This window comes from Chrysemys picta, chromosome 1 (genome assembly GCF_011386835.1).
Source record: "Chrysemys picta bellii isolate R12L10 chromosome 1, ASM1138683v2, whole genome shotgun sequence".
In the NCBI taxonomy this organism is placed as follows: Eukaryota; Metazoa; Chordata; order Testudines; family Emydidae; genus Chrysemys; species Chrysemys picta.
The window spans coordinates 210,574,362-210,596,922 of NC_088791.1; the positions used below are offsets into that span (position 1 = coordinate 210,574,362).

Below are 22,561 nucleotides of genomic sequence, written 5' to 3' on the forward strand. Positions count from 1 at the left end.
AGTTAGCAACCTTTCTTAGTTTCCTGTGCTTCCTCAGAATGGCAGTGAATTACTGATGCTTGAAAAAAAATGAAGACCTAGTAGGGAGTTTTGTCCATTATCCTGGCACTACAGGACTGAACTTCCCAGTGTATTTTCTAGTGCTCTGTCCAGATTTAAAAGCAAAGGGTCTTCCATCCCTTCCGTTGGAAGGCTAGTCCACAGTCCGATGGATATGACATTTGGGAACTCTTTAGTGACATTAAACTTAAATTTTCCTAAATTTCATATAATTATTCCTACTAGGCTAAGTAACTCCTCCTTTTCTGTGATGTTTTCATGCTATAATTTTTTCAGACAGTAATCATGATTCCTCAGGTTTCAGAGTAGCAGCCGTGTTAGATTCCTCAGGCCTTGATCCAAATGTATGTAACTAAGTATTTGAGTAGTCTCATTAACTACTCAGTATGCTATAATATTATAGTTTTATTTTTGGAAAGGAGAATAGACAGGAACTTTATCATTCACCATTCATTATAGCTCAGCTCTAACATATATTTGAGTTACACAGTCAATGAAGTATTTTTTTTAAACCGTGCAAAGATTTACAAATGGAAAACTTGTATGTCTAGCCTATCAGAATTTTCAACCACTGATGCTAAGGAAGCAAATTAATATAGACAAATCTCATTTCATTCCATGCCAATAATTATAATTAAAAGGTTGAGAGAAAGTTGGCAAAGAAGTAACCTAATTATTTCTCTCTTTTCCATACCATTCAGCCTGAACCAAAATTTGTTCCAACAAATCCCTGTGCATAGAAATGGCAGCATTTTTCCTTAGCTTTGATGGAGGACACTCTGTTCTCCATATCTGCGAATTTTGAGGAATGATTTCTGAGTGAGAAGTGTATTACTTCTCTTTAGAATCTCATGCACTGAAAACCAGTCTTCAGAGGCATGCTGTAGTACTTCATCCACAATATCACACTTCACATTTTTCTGTAATAGATTTGGTGGAAGAATAGTTTAAACTAACTCCATTGAGAAATCTAATTCCTCTCTCCTCTCTATAAAATAAAAAAAAAGTATTGTGAAATTACTATTTGGGGAAAAATACCCATCTCTAGTATCTGCTGTATATTTTGTTTCCGGAAATGATATTGCAGTGTAGATGCTTTTCCATCTTGAAAATATTCAAAATGATGCATAAGTGCTATGGCAAAGTATAACCTCAAATTTGTCAACTTGACCAAATGAATAACATTGCCTATTGCAATAGATAGTAAGAAAAATAAGCAAAAACAACAACAGTCTATGTCTCTTTTATATTTATTGTTACATCTACATCTGTATTTATCTAGAGTTACAAGTTTGGGATGATTTCATTATTTACAAGAGGCAAAGCATGTTTTCCTCAAAGTGTTCAGGAGGAAGATGTCAAAGCCTGAAAATTCTCAGAATCCCCACTTCTGGAAATATGAGTTTGCCATTGACTGGCTTCTCCAGGTTATTCAATAGCCACCATGGGAATTCATTCTGCATGGAACAGTGTGATCATAATTCGGACAGCTGATCATATATTCCGGAGCTAAACATGCTGTGAGAAGTGGCTACTCCCCAGCTCCTCCACTTAACACACAACCAAAGTTCAGATAGAAGGTTCACTCTAGGGTTCTGACTCTCCCCACTTCTATGCTCCTAGCCTAAGTGTGCCCCATTTGGCTCCCCTGTAAGTGAAGTAGAAGATGGGATGACTGAACCTATGGTTCTAAGACTGATTTGCATCATCTGCCCATTCATATTAACTCAAAATGGAGCGGGGGGACCGATTAGCTTCTTGTGCAATACAGGATTTGTCCCCATTTCATATCTTCAGTGCTTTATCTATTATTTTGTGGTCAGCCTTAAATCCTGTAAATTTTACATTAATTAAATAGAAGAAGTGATCTCAGTATTTGCAGTATTCCTCTACTTTGCTATATAAAGAATACCTCAAATGCCATACTGAAGTACTAAGCACCTAAGACAACTGGCAAGTTTTTAAAACACTAGCTGTTGTAGTTTTAAATGGTACAGCAAAGGGGCTTCTACAACATGTCTATTCCACCATATAATAGATCATACAGTCATTAGAGACGCTAGATCAGATCACACACTGACTACATTCCAATGCTGCTTCCCAGGAAGGAGTTAACCAGAATTTCTGCACAAGAACTGGAACAGAACAACAGTGGCAAAACATAACCATATGGTGTGGTACAAAGGTTTTATCAACAGAAATTTGGCACTGCTACATTATTCATGAATAACCCCTTGGGATAGCTCAGTGGTTTGAGCATTGGCCTGCTAAACCCAGGGTTGTGAGTTCAATCCTTGAGGGGGCCACTTAGGGATCTGGGGCAAAATCAGTACTTGGTCCTGCTAGTGAAGGCAGGGGGCTGGACTCAATGACCTTTCAAGGTCCCTTCCAGTTCTAGGAGATGGGATATCTCCATTAATTTAAAATTTATTTTTTTTAATTTAATGAATGGCAAAGTCATGAGTGGGTTTTAAAAGTCATGCTAAGTGAGTACTTTCTGCCACCACAAACTAGCATGTGTTCTCTGTATGCCACAACCCTATTAGAGCTATTTTACAAAGGTTTGAGAGAGGTTTTTTTTTTAAATGTATCCCACTGCCTGGAAAGCCGGGTGCCTTCCGTTACATTTGTTCAACTGGACAGATCTCAAAAGGAGCCAATCCACTCCTCTCTAAAAATACCCTGAAAATGCTTTCTAGAGCTAAAAAAAATTACAGTATAAAGCTCTGATATCTCAGGACTTTCTTGGGCAAGAACAATAGATCTCCCTTGGGAAAGTAAGGATTTCCCTATCCCAATGGTATAACTCTCGCATTACTAGGGCTTATAGAATCACAAGATTTCAGAACTTAAACCTATCCCTGAGCTGACCTGAATATTGCCCACAATGGGCCTCAGGCAGGTGAGATTTTGGAAGGGACAAAATGTAGTATCTGGGAGGAAAGAATGAAACAATTCTCTTACAGGTTGATTTTAGTATCATGTGAAACCGCCAAAGGGATTGAAATGCTAGAAGTAGGGAAACTGATCCTTGGGTACGTGTGTGTGTGTGTGTGTGTGTGTGTGTGTGTGTGTGTGTGTGTGTGTGTGTGTGTGTGTGTGTGTGTGTGTGTGTGTGTGTGTGTGTGTATATATATAGAGAGAAAGAGATTTATCATACAGCTTTGCATTTATCATTTGGGTATCCATACCGCATGCAGATGTAGTGGGTATGCTCATGGGCAGTGGATACTTAAAATGTTCATTTCAGTTCTAGAGAAAAATCTCAAACTGGCAATCTTCTAAAACCAGAATCAACTTTTAAGCATGCCCAAGACATGAACAATTAAGGACACTGTACACTTGCCAAAAGAACCTCCTTAACGACACCTCTTTTAGGCAGTGCTTTCCTATGGACGTTTTGCCTTGACTCGGGCACTTAAGCAAGTCCTTACCTTTAAATACATACCTAGGATCACATTGACTTCTATGGGACTTAAAAGCATGTGCATAAATTCTGATGGCAGTAGGGATATTCCCCTGAAGCAGGTCCTTAAGGGTGTTTACACAGCCTGTGGAAGTGAGCCTCTGAGCCTGGTTCAACAGACTTGGGCTAGCAGGGCTTGTACTGGTGCTCCAAACATAGCTCTGTCGAGAGAGCTTTGAAGTTGAAGCTTGGGCTCTAAATCCCTTCCTTACCTAGGCTTCAGAACCTGAGCTGCAACTTCAAAGTGTGCCTACACAACTATTTTTAGAGTGCTAGGGAAAGCCCTGCTAGCCCTGCAGTGGACTCACGCTGGAAGGCTCGATTCTGCAAGCTGCGTAGACAAACCATCTGAGGGAGCAGGATCAGATCCTTAAATGCTGTAAATACAGATAATTATTTTAAAATAAAGTTTTTTTTAAATGTAGCTTGTTCCAGGAGTCAGTCATGTCCCAAAACTACCTTCTTATATTTTTGATAGAAAATTAAAAATATATTACATACTGTGTGTTACGCCATATTTGTGTGTCTACCATTTTACATGGTTGTGGCCGCAAATATACACAGCCAAAATGCATTCTTTAACATTAAATTAGCTAGAAAAAGGAAGTTAACTATATTCAAAACCTGCATTACTGTTTTTTAGACTTGGATTAGAATGTTGTAAATCCTTTTATGACTGTACAAAAATACTTTGCTATCATTGTACAAACTCCATCATTCAGAAGACAGCACTCCACACATTCATTTTAGTAATGCCTGTCTGGTCTGGGAATGGTTGTTGGAGGACAATTCATAGGTCAATGTATTTGTCAGTAACAGACATCATGATGTATTAGGTTTAGGAACAATAGTCCCAAACCAATGAACTCATTTTGATTGATAAAGGTAATAGTGTTGACGTAATATACTTGGACTTCTGTAAGACATTTGACATGGTATCTTGTGACTATGATAATTAAGAAAGTAAAAGAATGCAAAACCAACATGGCACACATTTCATGGATTAAAATGGGTTAACTGATAAGTCTCAAAATGTAATTGTAAAAAGTGATTATCATCAAGTTGGTGTGTTTTTAGTGGGGTCCTGAAGGGATCAGTTCTTGACCCTATGTTATTTCATTTTTTTTAAACCAATGATCTGGAATGAAACATAAAATCAGCACTGATAAAGTTTGCAGACGTCACAATTATTGGGGGAGTAGCAAATAGTGAAGACGACAGGTCACTGATACAGAATCATCTGGATTGGTTGGTAAACTGGGGCAAGCAAGCAATATGTGTTTCAATTAATTTATGTATTAATTTTACATTTACAGAACCATTGCTTAATAGGAAAAGTGCTCTCTCTTCTATTATAATTTTTCACAATCAAATAAATAATCAAAATGCAATTCTCATTTCTACGCTGTAGTGTGATGAGAACATAAATTCCATCACCTGGTTATTACTAGACACTAAGGACTAACAGCTCAGGAGACAGTTGAGAGAGAGGATGGCCTAGTGGTTATGGAACTAACCTAGTTGAGAGACCTGGGTTTAACTTCCTGTTTCATCATAGACTTCCTGTGTGATCTTAGGTAATCACTCTGCCTCTCTGCACCTGACCTTACAGGGGTGTTGTGCAAAAAAAATTACATTAAAAATTTGTGAGGCACTTAGACACTATGATCATGTTAGCCATATAAGTACCTTAGATAGTTTTAAACATTCCTGTTTATCCCCTTTGATGAGTTACTGCTGCGCCTGAGCCTGCTGATGCCTGATGAGTCATCTCTGAACCCGAAAGTGTGATGAGTCATCAGAGGCAATTACCTGAATGTTTTGTGATAGGCCCCCCCACATCATTCAACTAGGGTTCAGTCAATCACAGGCAAGGATCCACCCAGGTGATCCCAAGGAACTTATATAGGGTTCTAAGGGACTCAATTTGCTCAGAGTCACTACCTGGACTAGATCAACAGATCTCCCTTCCCCTTGCCCATTTCCACACTAGACAACCCTTGTTCCAGCCAGAATTTTACTTAAGCCGTCACCAGAGATTTTAACAATCCCCTCCTCAGTGAAATTTTATTTTTCAGAATTAAAGTGAAGAGATTACTTTGATAGGGTCCTGAGAGTGAGTCTCCCAGAAATGATTTATCATGAACCCCTCCTTCTGTATGTTATGTCAGCCTTGTGAATTTCCATTGTCTTGAGCAAGCCAATTATTTGGGCAGGCAAGTGAAAACTGGACCTTTAATTGGATTGGTGGCAGTCCCTATAGCCACTCGTGGGTATAGGTGGTTCCATTTTTATAGCAGTTCAGTCACTCTCCTACATGGTTACTCTACAGTGCAGTATGAAGCAGCCACCAGAAGATTATAAAAGGCCATCTCATGTTTATTCTTCCTCTGCCATTTAGGCAGACAGAGAAAAGGCTGTGAACTCCAACCTCTACTCCCAAATTAATGGCAACAGCCCCCACCGCCTTTCTCCTATTCCTACCCTTAGGTGTGGGAATTGTCTTATCTCCTCCCCATAGAACAAAACTTTGCCAACACAAACAGGGCAAATTGCAAATTCCTCTCCTCCACCCCCCACGGGGACTGGAAATCTATCATGACAAGTTTGCAAGGCAGCAGTATGTGTGGGTATGTAGTTACTTTGTATAATGTTATTGTGTGCCTTAAAGGAAAAAAAACCTCTATGTAAGGTCCAGCTTGGCCTTTTTAAGTAGCGCTACACTCAGTGGAAGTCTGCATTAAGTGGTCTGGTTACCTGCCGGAATGCTCAGTGCATTACAGCTTTCCTCTGAGCGGGGAACAAATTTGTAGTGAATTTTGTGATTGAAGCAGAATAGTTCTGCAAAGGCATTTTTTCTTGAGGGTGAGAAAACATGAACTTCCCCTTTTTTTACTCCTGAAGTTTAAACACAGAGCCAAGGACAATTAAGTAGTATACATAATACCACAAAGGGATCAGAGTATGCAACAAGCTTGTATGCCCAGCACTGAGGCTGGAAGCGGCTCCAAGACTGCAGAAGTAGCATTTGCCCTTGATGTTGAGGGGCAGGGAGTGATGTAGACAGGTGGAAAGATGAATCTTCCACTGCTCTGCATTAATCTGTCTAGCCAATTTGGCAGTGGTGTTACTGTTGATGGGAGTCAGGGCTCCGAAGCTTTTAGGATGGAGCACAGGAGTATAATATGATAATTGTGGAGAAGAGTATGACACTTTTAGATTCTAAATTCCCAACACCTATCTTAACCAAAGTAATAAAACAAATAAAAATCCTTTAAGTCATCTCATTTTGATTCCTTTATAATGTTCTAATGTTTTGGTTCACACAAGGGACTTTTTACAGGTACGGTATTAAACAGGTATTCAGATAGCACAAGCACAATTAAAAATCCTAGAGAAATAGATAAACCAAAACCTATGTTACAGGGTAAAGACTGGGCTAGTTTATTCTGAAAAAATCAGCAAATGAATCAGCGGTATTGCTTTCAATTTTTAGTTAGACTGCACCTGTTCTGCTAACCCTTCCCTCTTCAGTGTGTATAATGCTTACTCTATTAAAAGGATAATCACATGGCTCAGTGGACATACACTGTACATCTATTTCTGACTATGCACTTACAATGGAACTTCCTTAATTGTGTGTACCCAAAGGGTGTTTGTAATGGTATTCAAGTATTTAAGAACCAAGAACCATGTTTCAGATTAATTAACGTGACTTAGTCTAAGTTGCACACTCTAGTTGGACAGGAACAACACAAACGTTTAAAGAAAGATGCATGAGGTTTAAGAATGAGAGCAGAGACAGGGGTAATCGGTCAGTGATAGAAGGCTAAAATACTTCCAGACTTGAAGCAAACACTCAGCAAAGCAGGTAAGTTCATTTTGTCTAACACTTAATGAGACACAAACACCAAGCCATATGCACTTGCAGTATTACATAAATCATGGCATTTCCTTGCGGTTTTGCTGTGTATCACAGGTGCTGGAGCTGAGAGCCAGCAGTGAAGCAGTTAATGAAAAAGTTGCATGTAAAGCAATCAGTTTGTAATAATTGGGGAGAACCATCAGAACAACAAAAATCCGGAGTGAAAATTGCAGAAAACTTGTGATTAATAACCCTAAATTCAGAAGAAGAGTACAGCATGCCTAATGTTCTACTGAGAAACTGAAGGCCATTATACTATTTGTGCCTCTATTCTTTTCAGACAGTAGCCCTGCTCCTCCCACCAACCTCTGAAAAACTCTAATATGCCTATTTTTTGGTACTTATATGGTGCCCTTTACTGTAGCATCTGAGCACCTCACATTTTTAACGTATTTATCTTCACAACTCCCCTGTGAGGTAGGGAAGTGCTATTTATCCCCATTTTACAGATGGGGAACTGAGACAGACAGACTAAGTGACTTGCCTAAGGTCATACAGGAAGTGTGTGGCAGAGCATCAAACTGAACCTAGGAGACTCTGGTCACTTAACCACTGTGACAGCCTTCCTTCCCCAACAACTCCCAGTGCTGCATATATTCTTAATATTATAATCTGGCCTCATGCCCCCTGCACCAAACCATCTAGGGCGGAAGTGTTCAGCCACAAGTTAGTTTATCTATCTAAACATGAGATCAGGACCAGTGATTTGCAATATAAGTGACATATTCAGACTATTATCTGCACTTTGTTTTTGAAGTCCAGCTGTTAGGGAAGTCCAACATACATTGCAGAAAGGGCAAGCAATGGGAAGTTTTCTTGAATAGTTCCTTTGTAGCTGGGTGAAGCTCAGTGAAAAACTAATCATAGGGAGTCCATATTTTCTGTTCATTTAAAAATAATAAAAGTAATTTCAAACCTCACTGATGTTTTTGTAACATTTTAGAAAGGATCATGGCATTGTTGCCTACTCTATAAGGGCTCAGTCCTGGCTTTGCTCATGAGCGCTGTCTTTGGGTCAGCATGTATTTGCACTAACCCTTTGAGCAGCCCAAGGGGGAGATTGACACTCAGGGAGTCACAGTCTCCTTCCTGGTGCTTCTGCTGCTGTCTCTATCTGGCACAGTATCTGCTCCCTGACATGGTGGCATAGCTGCACTGCTAAATAATTAGTGGGTAGCATTGCCTCAGATGGTTCCCTGCCCCCTCACTGGCACATAGAGGAGACAGTGTCTTTGCAGAGCCTGATGTCTTTCCTATGTTTCTAGTTGTGATGTGGGTAGCTGACACATGAAAGTAAGAGAGTGCTGGTCACTCCCTTTCAGTCATAGATTTCTATGTACCCAGGCCACAATTTGGCCCTAAGTAGAGTTTGAGATTTATCAAAGCCAACAAGGGGCTCTAGCCACACAGCTCCATTAATTTCAAAGGGACTTGTATTGATAAATAACCTTTCCCACTTTAGAAATCTCAGTGAGAATGTATTATATAAATCCTATATATTTGTGTGTTGAGAAGCAATGTGTGACAAAGGGGATCACTGATGACAATGTCTAAGTCCACCGAGTCAAATAAAATCCATATTTATGGATATATGTAATATATTTGTATGAACAGATAGCATATAAAACAAGGAATCATATGAAGGCTGTTCATTTCATTATGGGTTTATATTTTAAAGAAAATTTTAGTGATCATTCAAGTGCTGTGTTGACAGCCATGAATGCAGAGGTCCCCATTCACCCAAAGATTGGATATAGCAGTAGTAGTAGTAGCAAAGTCAGCTTCATTCATCACTATTATTAATTATTATTATCATCATCATCAACACCCAAAGTATAGAAACTAAAGTGAGCTATGCATTCTACAGATTATTTAATGATTAAAGAAGCCCAGATCTCCAGCCACAGGATATAAGTAACTCATTCCGAAATCAATGGTTCCGTATTTTCTATATTAACCTCTTCTGCATACTCTGAATAGGTTACTCACATTCAACAAATAGATTTTTGTGATGTTATAGATTTACACGTTCTTTTGTATTGAAATCAGTGATGATGCCTTAACCTAGCATAGGATCCCAGCTATCTTTGGACACAGGAACTAATGAGAGTATTGTTTGATGGTTGGTGGTATGTTTAATCTTGTTGTATCATTGGGGCTAGGCAGGGGGGAAGGTAAGCGGAGATTTAGAAAGGGGGGCATTTTTAAAACGGGGTAAGATAGGGGAGAGGGCACTTCTCGGTACCACATTTGGTGGGAATAATGAAAGAGGGTGGGGATAGTTTAAAAGAAAACCATGTAACTAACTAGACACTTACCTCACCTCATAAAATATTTCACTCTTTCATATCTCTTTCATTTGTTTTCCCCCTCAATTTTGAAACAAAAACTTCAAAATCAATAACTACTAGTAATAATTAGTTTGAGAAAAATTGAAGAGCCCATGATTTTAGGATGTCCCTACTAGTTTTGCTTCATTCTACAATATTCTGCAAATTCTAAGCCTTCATTTTAAAACAAAAATGTAAGAGAGTGTTATGCACTCAGTAACTCTTGAGAAACTGATAGGACACTACAAGATAATCTGATGCAAAACTGTCTCTATTCAAACAATGGTACAATCTGGTTGGAAACTCAACCCTCCCCTATTCACTATAGCAAAGCACAAACTTGAAAGCTTATTTGGCACAATTTAAATAGGAATATTAATAATATACCCGAGCAATATTTTTTTCTTTAAAGATAAATTAAGGGAATGAGATATAAAAATCTTTGTTAGTACAATAGAAAAGTTGCACAATTACAAATCACACCAGAAAAGTCAAGGAATGTAGAATTAAGGTTTATGATGTTAGAATTAAGGCAATATTACCTTGCCCACGTTATAGATGCTTTATTGACTGTCAGTTTTTCTAGTTACATGTTCAACCGGATACATTTGTTATGACAGTAAAAGTATAAAAGAAAGTTGTAATAGATGTGTAACATATTTGCCACTACTGCTGCTGTTGGAGCCTTACCTTTGCATTGTCTTACTCTATGCATTTAAGTCTAATTTTGATATCAGGTGAACCTGAAGTTACTCTATTAAAATGAAGCTGAAATACAATGAACTTACTCCACACTTATACATATGTGTGATATGCAGGATGACCTAATAGAAATTAAAATTGGGAGAAGGAAAAAAAACACAAAAAACAAAATAGTGATCATTCTCTACATATGTAGACGCATAGCAAAAATGTTCGGAAGACAGCCCAGTAAAACATATAAGTAAAGCTCCAAGGATTTATTTTGTAATCAGATGCTTGAGATGATTGGCAAGCCTTATTTACAGTTTTCCTGTGTTGTCATCTATATTTAAGAAGATATCAGATTTTTAGCAAGAAAATAATTTGGTCACCATCATGAAATATAGTCTTCTGATTGCATTACAGTGGCTGCACTATGACTTTCTTGCTTGCTGACAATGAGTTTTGCTAAGTTAATTAAATAAGCAATGTGTCTATGATCTTTACTCATTAAAATTAATGTAATAGTATTTAAATTGGACTCAATCTGGCAAAGCTGAATAAAACAGCTTCACGTGAGTTACTCTAAGCTTATTCCTGATGTAACACAGAACTGTATCAGGAATTTCTATATGAAATCAGTTTACCCTTGCTTCACTTGCTGTTATTACCCCTTCCTCAACACCCACTAATACGTTAGGAGCAGACAAAAATGTCCAGTATTAAATAAACCTATAGAGAACTGCTCATCAGAAATTCAAAGCCTCAGGGGAATAGGTCTCCCCAGGCATGGGAGCTCCCTAGGCCTTACCCATTTGGTATGCATCCAGCCTGCCTTGCTTCATCGTGCTGACTGACTTAGGGTATGTCTACACTGGCAAGTTTTTGGGCCACAAGTTATGCCACTTTTATTAAAACGCTGGAATTAAACCGCTGTTGCATGTCCACAACATGTTCCTTGTGATGCTGGAGTGCATCCACATTAGCAGTTCTTGCAATGGCAACGACAGCAGTGTGTTGTGGTAGCTATCCCACTATGAAATTGGTCACAGGGTGCTTTGGGAAGGGTTTGCAATGCCTCATGGGGCAGGCAAAGCATCCCATGATGCAGGTTTCCCAATCCCATTGTTCCATGAGCATCCTACTTAATTGCCAGCTGCTTTTCAATTGAAGTGGGGTGTGTGAGTGACAGGGAGTGTGTGTGTGTGTGTGTGTGTGTGTGTATGGAGGGGGGGAGATACACAGTGTATTTTGGGGGAGAGAGAGAGTGTGTCAGCATGCTGTCTTGTAAGTTCAGACAGCAGCAGGAAGCAATCAGCCCTGAGGCAGGGCGGGGGGAGAAACCCCGACATCAGCCCTGCCTCCTTCCCTGGGCTCTCTCCACAACAATCTCTCTTTCCCCCACACACACCCCTGCCTCTGTGTTCAACAGCACGAGCATTCCACATTAATGGTTTGCTTTGTGTCCCGGAGCAGAACAGCATAGCACACAACGGCTGTCAGAAACGGTGCTTTGAAAGGGGTGGGGCTCGTGTCTTCAGGCCAGCGGAGTTCAAATCAATGAGTAGAGCAGTCACTTGAGGCATTATGGGGACAACTCCGGAGGCCAATTACAGTGCAGAAACCTGGCAATAAAACACTGGAGCCTCTGCGCAAATAGCCTTACGACTCTCGTTCAGGTGTTTTTTTGGCAGCACTGCAACTGAGCAGTTTCTGCACACGAAGTGGCTTGGCAGTGTGTACACGTCTGCAGTTTGAGTGCAAAATGCTGCTTTACTGTGCAGAAACTTGCCAGAACCATGGAGAACTGAGGCAAAAATATGGATGGAATGTGGACATCTATAACAGAAAAAAAAGACACAGAAAGATATCTATTTTTTGAAAAAAAAAAATTCTATTAACTAGGATGAGATTCTGATGATGCATGGGGAAAAAGAGAAAGTAAGGTTCACTGATGCAGATGTAAGCAGACAGAATTTGAAGAAACTTTAAATTAAGATTATGGATTAGTATTTAAAAGCAAACAAACAAAAAACCCAGCACTGTTCACCATATTATTTGTATTACACTAGCATCTAAAACCCAATCTAAAACCAGGGTAATATTCTACTGGACACAGGACATTACAGGTTATCTGAGAATATCTTTTTTTTTCCCTACTGAAAATGTCTAGGAAATTAAAAAAAAAATCAAAATGTACAGTGGAAAATTTCAAAAACAAACTTTCAACAGAAAACAAAAACTTCTGTTTTCAAATGAAACATTAAAAATGTTTTGGAGGAAAGCAGCCACTTTCCATGGAAACTTTTGTTTGGCCAGAAACCCAATTTTCTGTTGAACATTTTTTTTGACAAACTTTTAGTTCTGCCCTACTGTACATATAAAGTAAGAGACATCTACTGACTAACTAGTTTACAACATACGTAGACAAGACAGGACTGGAGAAAAGTAGCATTCACATCTTTTCCATTTTACAGATTGGGAACTGAGGCACAGAGAAATTAAATAGCTTCCTTATGATACAGGAAATCTTTGGCAGTAATAAGAATTAAACCCAAGTCTCATAAATCCTAATCTAATGTTTTAAACCACAAAACAGTCCTTCCTTGGAGGGTGGATTTCTCCAAGTGCTAACAGCGCTAGCATTTCCAATGTGCTAGAACAGTAACCCAACTGAACCTTGTTTCTTAATTTGTCCTTTTTAATTTCATTTCAGCTTTCTCATTTTGAATTACTTCAATTAGCATATTGGTATCTTTATTTTGTTACCTCACCTAAACTCCCCCCTCCCATTCTAGACCTTGACAAATGATTCTAGGATATTCAATTTAAAAAAAAAAAAAAAAACCCTCTCACTTACATTAGTAATCTGAAGTATAAAAGGCTTGGTCCTTAAGTACTTGAATTCCTTATGAACACACACACACACACACACACACACACACACACACACACACACACACAGAGAGAGAAAAAAACCACATCACTTAAGGAAGTTCCATTGTAAGTGGACAATCATCAATAGATGTATAGTGTATGTCCATTGAGCCATTTGATTGTCCTTTAATAGAATATACATTATAAAGAGGGAGGAGGAAGGAAGATATGCTAATCAAATAAAAGATTAAAAAGCATATTTATAACCTGATTAACTGTTGAACTTTCCAGAATAAACTAGCACAGTTTTTAAATTTATGTTCTAGATTTCTCTCTATTTTTATACTGTGCTTGTCACCATAGTATTAAAATCTTGAGAAATAATCTATCTGTATAAGGCCTCTTCTGGAACCAAAGCACTTCCCATTATGGAGGAACAGAAATGGAGAGCTGTGCATCTCTTAAAATGATGGGTATTGATCAAGCTGGATAAGCATCAACATCACGATAAAGGTTTATTGACTTCCATTAACATTTATAAGATTTCCCTTTCTAATCAATGTTAACATATTTTTTAAAAATTAAGTAGCATTAAGTTTTATTTTTCCACAGAAACTAACAACAATCAAGGCAATTAAATATTAAAACTGTGTAAAACTCAGTGGGCATCTTTCTATTGATTAGAATGAACTGTGGACCAGGTTCTTAAATAGCAAAATGAGGTTGCCCAGTCAGCACCAGTAAAACCATGATTAAATAGTAGTTCAGGTGCCAAATTTATAGACTGAATCTGTAATGAGGGACAATAACTCACAGGGGTCATAGAAATTGTCATTCCAGATCACACCTTTGTTATTTCTAGTCAGGTAACTTATCTCCAGTACCAGCTTCTTCAGAAGATGCACCCATTAATGGACAAATATAAAGCAGATTTTTTCAGAAGAGCATGAGAGATTTAGGAGCACAGGGCCATCAACTATAAATGTCATATGGTAACATAAAGGCAGTTAGAATTTGACTTGGGTCCTTAGGGTATTCATAGTTAACATTATGGATACATTTTATCATAGCTATTGTAACTTCATAGGATATTCTTGTTATTCATGTACATATCTATTCATTTTTTCAGTCCTATTAAGCTTTTCATTTCAGTAATATATCTTGTGTCAATGAGAGCCAAAGGTTAGTTATGAATTATGGAAAATAGTATATCCTTTTAACAGTTTTAAATTTGTTGCAATTTAGTTTCATTGGTTCTTAATGAGAAATGGTAAACAGAAGAATCCAGCTGATCTTCCCAATATCCTTCAATATTTCATGTACCACTGCCATGTCACCTAATAATTTCTTCTGTATACTAAATGCTCTTCATCTTTTCTCATGTGGAAGTCTCTCCACATCTCTAATTATTATTGTTGCCCTTCTCTGGACCTTTTCTATATTTCCGCTATCTCCTTCTACAGACGGAGTGACCTATGCTGGACAGAGTATTCAGGATAGTGCATGTCATCAATTTATACAAGCACCGTATAATAAATAATTTCAGTATTATTTGGCATCCTGTTGTTAATGCAGCCTAATCAATATAAACTGTTTGCTTTTTTTGTTTGCAACTGCACACTAAGCGGGTGTTCTCAATGAGCTGTCCATAATGGTGTCCAGGTCTTTTCCGTGAGATGTTACAGTTAATTTATTTTAGAAAACATCAGTGTGTAGAAGTAGTTCAAATTGTTCATTCCAATGTGCACTCTTACCTTGCACTGGTCTAAAATGACATATGTTATTATGTTGCCTAACTGACTACTTTTATTAGGTCCTTTAGAAGTCCCTCTCCAGCCTGGACTAACCAAAATAAGTTTATCTTCAAGTGAACCTCAGTTCATTTCCTGTTCCAGACCATTAAAAGATATATTAATAAAAAGTCAGCATTTTAAATCAGCTACCTGATCATGATATGTGAGATAGTAAGTTTTTAACCTCATTAAAATAGGAAATAATTGTCGTACCTCAATTAACTGTAAACACGCGCACACACACACAAGGCCTGATTCTATACTGATTTCACATTGGAGTCAATGTAGTATTATTCAGTGATGTTACACAGTCATAAAACTTGTGTAACAGAATAGAGAATCAGGTCTGTTTGCCTTTTAATTACAACCACTGAATAGGCATGCAATAAAATAAGCCTGCACACAATTAATATTACACACAGACACACACAAAACCAAAACAAAAACAAAAACAAAAAGCTAGGAAGGCCATGAATCAATAACTTTATGTTTAACCTTTCTGCAGGAAATCAGACCTCAAATATTTGTTCGACTATAGGGACCAGATACTCATCTATGGCCAAGGAGCACGCAGCACAAATTGAGATGGTGGGCAATGCTAAGATGGTATAAAGTGCAGCTTTGTATTGCTCTAATCCCTGATCTTCTGTGCATGGGAATGGTCCCTGAGGGCCAGTAACAGACACAAGGAACTGAAACCACAGCCAGGGGACAGTGCAGCACAGAGGCATTCAGGTCATATACCTTTTCCTCCAGCCATACTAGCTCTATCCATAGGAATCTATTATGCCAGGAGATGCTCCCTTACTGAAACGATCCTTCTGAAGCTTGATCCAATGACTCTACAGCCATAATCCTCCAGAAATGCAGTGCAATGTGGCCACACAGCACTGGAGGACCTTGTTGAAGGACTCTTGTAGTTGCAGGAGGAAGAGGAGGTTGGGCTTAACTACTCACTGCTTAAGGCACTTGAGAAGGAAATATTGATAGTCAGTAGTAGGTTATCTCATATATAGTCTCAAAAGTAGAAGCCTTTTCATGTGTATTGTAATACCACATGTTAATATGACTTCAGATTTTCTTAAGGCCAGCAACCCTACGATGGCTATACATTTGGGTGGGGCTAAATTTAGTGACATTTTTAGTGACAACTGAAGCACATATCACAATGAGATTTTTAATATAGGTCATTAAGACAGGTTTTTGTACAGTAGTTTGGGGAAGTTTGTATGGAAGCAACAATCAGGACCAGAGCAGATTTTGCTAGAGTTCTGAAAGTTGGGGCTATTTCAGGGTAAATGTTGCTGTTCACCCAAGGTAATAAGTAGGAACCATGTACTTTCTCCCACTCTTATTTATTATTTTTACTCAGAAGTGGCACCAATGAGATATCGGGTCCCATTGTGCGAGTTTCTATATAAAGGAAAAGATGGTCTTTGCACCAAGGAAATTACTATCTAAATATATATATAAGGAAAGACACCAGGTGGATACAACATACAAATGGGGGAAGCAAAAGACAGGAGCATTCTTGCCTCCTCAACATCTTCTATGCAACCCCTAACCTGAGAACATCCTCTTTCCCTGTTCTGTTTCTTCTCCTTCCTTTAAATACAGTATTTCCAAAAGCCCTATTAATGCCAGAGTCCCCTCTATTAATTTCTGGTGAAGGGAATAAAAGAAGAAAAAAAATAAAATAAGGACAACTCTTGTTGAACATCACTACTCACCCAGTGTCTCTTACTGCTTCCGATGAAATTTATTTCTACCCACATTGAGAAAGTCCAAACTTTTCTGAAATCACAAAATCCAGAAATAGACACACACACCCCTCTAAATTTGCTAGGGAATCACTGTACTTGATACTATGACCATTAGAGTATCATTGTGTGCAACTCTCAGAGACATGAATTGTCTCTGTACAGAAAGCAATATGGCCTATGTCCTTGTCGCATCCCATCATACCTAGTTATTGCAGCATTTACAGGGTGCTGCATAATGTCACAAAGTGATCTGAAATCACCTATAATATCTAGGCACAATTAGATAAGAGAGAGAGAGAAAATGAACCATTAACTTCTGATTTCTTTGCTCCTGTGTTACACAGTTGTGGCAACTGAAATGGGTATATTTGCTCTTTTTGCACTGAGAATAGTGGTCTACACGACTGCAGTACAGGAATATGAGAATTTAGAAACCTTCCATGAAAATAAAACAAAATCCTTACACAAAATTTGTTCTCATTTTAAGCTGTCACTACTGAAATGTCACTTGTACATATGAATATTTTTCTTTTAAGAAAGGGAAAAGAGAGTCTTTATAAAAGCATATGAAAATGACATGGCAAATTGTAATTATCCCTTCAGAGCCATTGTAGCCTGTCATGTAACATAGCTGCTGCAAAGCCATTGAACAAACCCTGTATACCCTGTAAAACCCTGTATATGATAGAAACCACTTCAAACCAGGAGGTGCTGCTGCACCTCCAGCACATATGTCACCTAATACATATTTGCATTTTAAAACAAAACCAATATATCCTTGAACTGATGGGCTATAATGCTGCTTTGATGTTGTTGGAGATGTACATGGAAGGACTTTAAAAAATATATATTGATTGCTGACCTGACAGGCCATAATGATGCTCTAAAGTTGTGCATGGGCTATAGTATAAATCCTCCTTATTTCGTGGGTCCTTGACAATGGATGGCAACAGCATAGGGGTTTATAATAGAAAAGCTGACACATCTTTATCTATAGCTGCACAAATGGTGCCACTATAATTACACTTTATAGCTTGAGCACCACTAGATAAGTTGCTAGTTTTTAATCATATTAATCAGTGCTTGGATGCTTCAACTGCCATAAAGTAGTCTACACTATAAAAATGAGAGGATTGCCAAGCACTAAATATCATATATGTTGAGAAACATAAAAGTATTCAAAAACCACTTCACTGTAAAACAGACCAAAATCTATTGGAATTGAAACCCTAATCAGTTATCTGTTAATTGTGTCAATTACAGTATGAGGGGTTAATTTAATAGTCATACTGCATCCTTCATATACGTTACAGAAACATTGCTGATTAATATTACACATCTTGCATTAGGATCAGCCCTATACATGTTACTATTTACCTATTAGCTATAAACCAAGTCTGCTGCTTATCAAGAAACAAAGTCAGAACTTTCTTATTTAAAGAGATGTAGTATGATTGTTCCTTATGCACTGCTATGTTCTTTAAAAGCTGACTTCCAATTGTCACCATGAAGTGAGTCACAAAATCACCACTGATTTAAATGGGAATAGAATTGGGCCCTGGGTATGGTTTACTGGAATTTTTCATTTCATGTATGTGAATAGTTTACAATTTTATCCAAACAAGAAAAGTTTCCCCTCACAACAGGCATATTTAGTGCATATTGGAGGGACAAAGCACTTGGGTCTGAAACCCTGATCATTTTTTATCAACTAGGAGTCTTTAAAACTCATAATATTCCATTGGAGGTTAAAAAACAAGCTTCAGCTTAAACTTGATTTCTTATAACTCACTAATACCACACGCAAAATATTTGCAAATATTTGTATGATACATGATTATATCATTTCCATATAGCGTATATTCCCTCTTAGTCATTAATTATGTACTCTCAGATAGCACTGCATTTATAACATTTTCTCCAGAAAACAGTGTTGTTTCTAAGATACATACCTGCACTATATATAAGAAGCCCCCTAAATAATTAAACAGAGAGATGGGGAGAGTATGTTTTGGGATGTATGTGGGGGAAGAAGACAATGCCATGAACATTTCTGAAAATTAGAAGAGATGTATTGGTGCATGGGAAATGCCATAGTGTTATTCTGACCCCTGAAGGATGGAAACAGGAGTTTACTTCACATCCTTTTTTTCCCAGTTACTCAGGGTACTCTATGAATGTCAAACCCTAAACTACATTAGCAGAATTTATTTATGTCTGCCCAGGCTTGTCCTAAAGAAATATAAAAAATAGTCATGAACAAATGGTAAGCCAACTTTAAAATACTGCTGTTTGGAGTAAAGCTGAGGAGGGAATGATTTTCTAGTCTGGTGCTATGATGTTTTCCTTTGCAAAGTTACTATGAGTTGGCTACTGTATTACATCTCACAAGTAGAGTAGGACTGTGGAGATCACCTTTATCAAGAAATGCAAAACCTCCTCTCTCACCTCTTCCTAACTGAGAAGTTGTTTAGTAAATTCTTGCTAGGCTGAATCTACAGTGAAGTAGGAAAGGAGCAAGCAGGTGATAAAATCATTCATTTCAGCTGAGTTAAGATTTCATCAGGCTTGCATTTTTCAGAAAATATGTCCATGAAAACCGCTTAAAGGCATGGGGCTTCAATAGTTCTTTTACAAGCTTATCAGTCTTAGAAGAGTAACTTTTCTTTGTGAGCACAGATAGATATGGTGATTTGAGTCCACAATACATATCAATACAACATTACTTTTTTGGTGGTTTCAATTTAAATATAAAGGACGATTGTCTCACACCTCTGCCCTCTGCCCTCCCCCCCTCTTGCTTTTCAGATGTATTTTAAAGTTGTTAATATACTACCATTTGTATGAGATTTAAATCATTTAAGGACCATGTTCTGTGTTCTTTTTAAAATTTAACAGGTAGATTCAGATATTTTATCTGAAGATACTTTTTTTCTGGTGTTGCACACATCTCTAGAGTATATCATACTGCTGAAGAAAAAGCTCTAAGACACTCATTTCGTATAAGCAGACAACAATATCCATTTCAAGACCTGCAAATACCAGAGTGAAACAACCATCAGTTCTACCTTGAACAGTAAGGGGAGGGGAGGGCACAGATTATGTTTTATCTTGAGAGAGGAACACAATTTTAATGTCTGTTGAGCTCTCCTTCCACTCAGCTGCTGACATGTATTTAAATCACAGGTTACACTGTGACCCTCGTTGAAAGATTCAGGCTGGTCTGTTCAATGGGACCATTGTGTAGTATTGCAGGGATTTTATGTGGCTCTCTTCACGGGTGTGGCTGAGTTGGCAACTATGCAGCCTGACGCTTTTGTGGAGCCACTGTCCCAGGGAAACTCCACTGCGAAAAAGATTCATGTTAAATTCATCCCACAAAAGGCAAACGTTTAACAGGAGCCGAACAAGAGATCGCCCCCATCTCTCCCCCTCTCTTCATTCCAAGCTCCTAGGAGCATTCTAAAGTTAACACAAGTGATGGATACACTGTATGCTTACATTATTACACTGTCGCCGACTGATGTCACTGATCTAACCAAGTTACATAATCATCGATTATGCACAAATACATCCGTCTTCCTACAGATACATCTGCATATCTTCTGCCATCCATTATGCATGAACCCACCAGCCGTACATGGGGGGCATATATTTTCGCATACACTATATAACTTTAGCATTGCAGTGCATTGCACTATACAACGTCATCGCTATTGATTCTCTCAACCTCCCCCATCCCCTCTATCAATTTGATTTTGCAGAGAAAAATTAACAATTTGCATTGCTTGGATTTCTTTTTTTTTTTTTAAACTGGTCTCATTCGCTTTCTTGTTTGGTTTATTTAAAGGGCTGTTTTCCCCCCACCACAGTAAATAGAAGTAACTAATGTATACATAATTCCCCTGCGAGCTGCATATATATGTAGGCAATCCTGAAGATATGATCTCTGTTGCAGATCTTCAACTCCTTTGCACGTGGGTCTGAGGTTTCAGTGGGTAAGTTAGTGGGTGAAAAGATATTTAATAAAAACAGGCGGACCAGCGGTTTTTAGGCTAGTGACATTTCAGATATTTTTTATATTCGCCAGTCCAGCTTTTACCACCATATTCCAGTTTGCAATTTTCTTGTAGAATTTACAGCAATAGTTTGTAATCCAAAATCACCAGTGACATTTACCTGTTAGAACCATATCCCTGTAGCATAATTAATAAGCATTGTCACCTTAAAGTTTAACAACTTGAAAAATGAGGTTTCTCTACCTCCATTGCAGCTATGAAATGCAGCAGACTGCTGCACAGAGTTGAACACATTTGTTTTAACGAACGGATGGGAACCGATTTTATGTTAAATAGATACCATTACTTAGTCCTCTTTTTACTGCCATATATTCTTTCCAGCCACACATATTACATCCAGAGAAAGACTGTTTGCCCAGAATGAATTCATGGTACTCTCCAATATCAAGAGGTTTGGGGGGGGGGGGGGGGGGAAACCGATGCTTTGATTTATCACAAAATGCACTCTCAACAATACCTACTGCAGTTATTTCACTCAGCTGCCAATAATGGCTAGATATCCCCACACATCAGTGTAATGCAGTAATCATGAAAGTACCCATTTCAATTACAAGACACCAAGTTTAGCCATGCCATCGATGGGCTTTGCATATATAAAATGACCTTACCCACAACAGTCTTCCAAAATATTCTGATCTTGCTATCAGTCAATAAGGTAATTTCTGGTCATCACAATGCGTATTCGGTGAATCCACGTTTTTACTCCTCTTTTTTGCTAGCAATTAATAATTCGAACCAGAAGCCCATTCACAAGTGCCAAGTTCACCATCAAAGCTGATAATTCCATATAGACTTAGATTCCCTGCAAGATTCGCCCCCGTTAGTTCTGAAAGTGCCCAGTTTGCTCGCGGAAGATACGATCCAGGTGTAAAGCAGAAATTAATTTAAAAAAAAAGGCGGGGGAGGGAGAGAAGGGGGAGGAAAGGAAGAGGAGAAGACTGAGAACCACACAAGTCTGAGAGCTCTAGGACAAGAAAAGGAGTCTTGATTGCAAATCTCTGTGCGTGGTAGCCTTTCAAAGCCTCTTGCTGCACATGCAAAATTTCCAGATCCAGGATGCAGCTATAAGAAAGAAAGAATCCTATGTATATTTCACAAGTATCCTGCAATAACGGATCCGATGGGGTTTTCCTTGTACTGTACTGCTATGTGGAAAGCACACAGCCCCTGCTGTTTGAAAGGATGTCTCCTGGGTCCTAGCACTCCCACCGGGCAAAAAATAAAATAAATAAAAAATAAATAAATCTCAAAAAAAAAAAAAAAAGTGGGGGGAAAATCAGATGCCGGTTTGCTCTGAATGATGCTAATCTTCAGTGAAAATGACAAGTGAACAACAAATAGCAGGAGGTCTTGATTAATAACCACAATCCACCCAAAATATCCTAAGGAAGAGAGAGGGAGGGAGAGAGAGAGAGAGAAACTGCAATGCATAAATGATTCCAGTGTTTCTACAAGATCGGCTTATTTGATTGAATGCATTCTCTGGTTTGCTGCAAGTCAAAGAAGATACTGTTACTGCCACCCAATGGATACTTTAGTACTAGCCAATCCACACACAACCACCGTTTTGCACGCATTAGTTTAGAG

At 38.3% G+C, this 22,561-nt stretch overlaps 1 protein-coding gene across 2 annotated transcripts in view; it reads right to left on the bottom strand.

The window, feature by feature from the left end:
• Positions 1–22,210, bottom strand: part of IL1RAPL1 (interleukin 1 receptor accessory protein like 1) — a 1,133,236-nt gene extending 1,111,026 nt beyond the window's left edge. The window contains exon 1 of one of the 2 annotated variants that reach the window (XM_065591092.1): positions 21,583–22,210. The gene's annotated coding sequence lies outside the window, so the exon portion shown is untranslated. The remainder of the gene's footprint in view (positions 1–21,582) is intronic. The other variant, XM_065591086.1, reaches the window with a different exon arrangement.
• Positions 22,211–22,561: the final 351 nt, after the last annotated feature.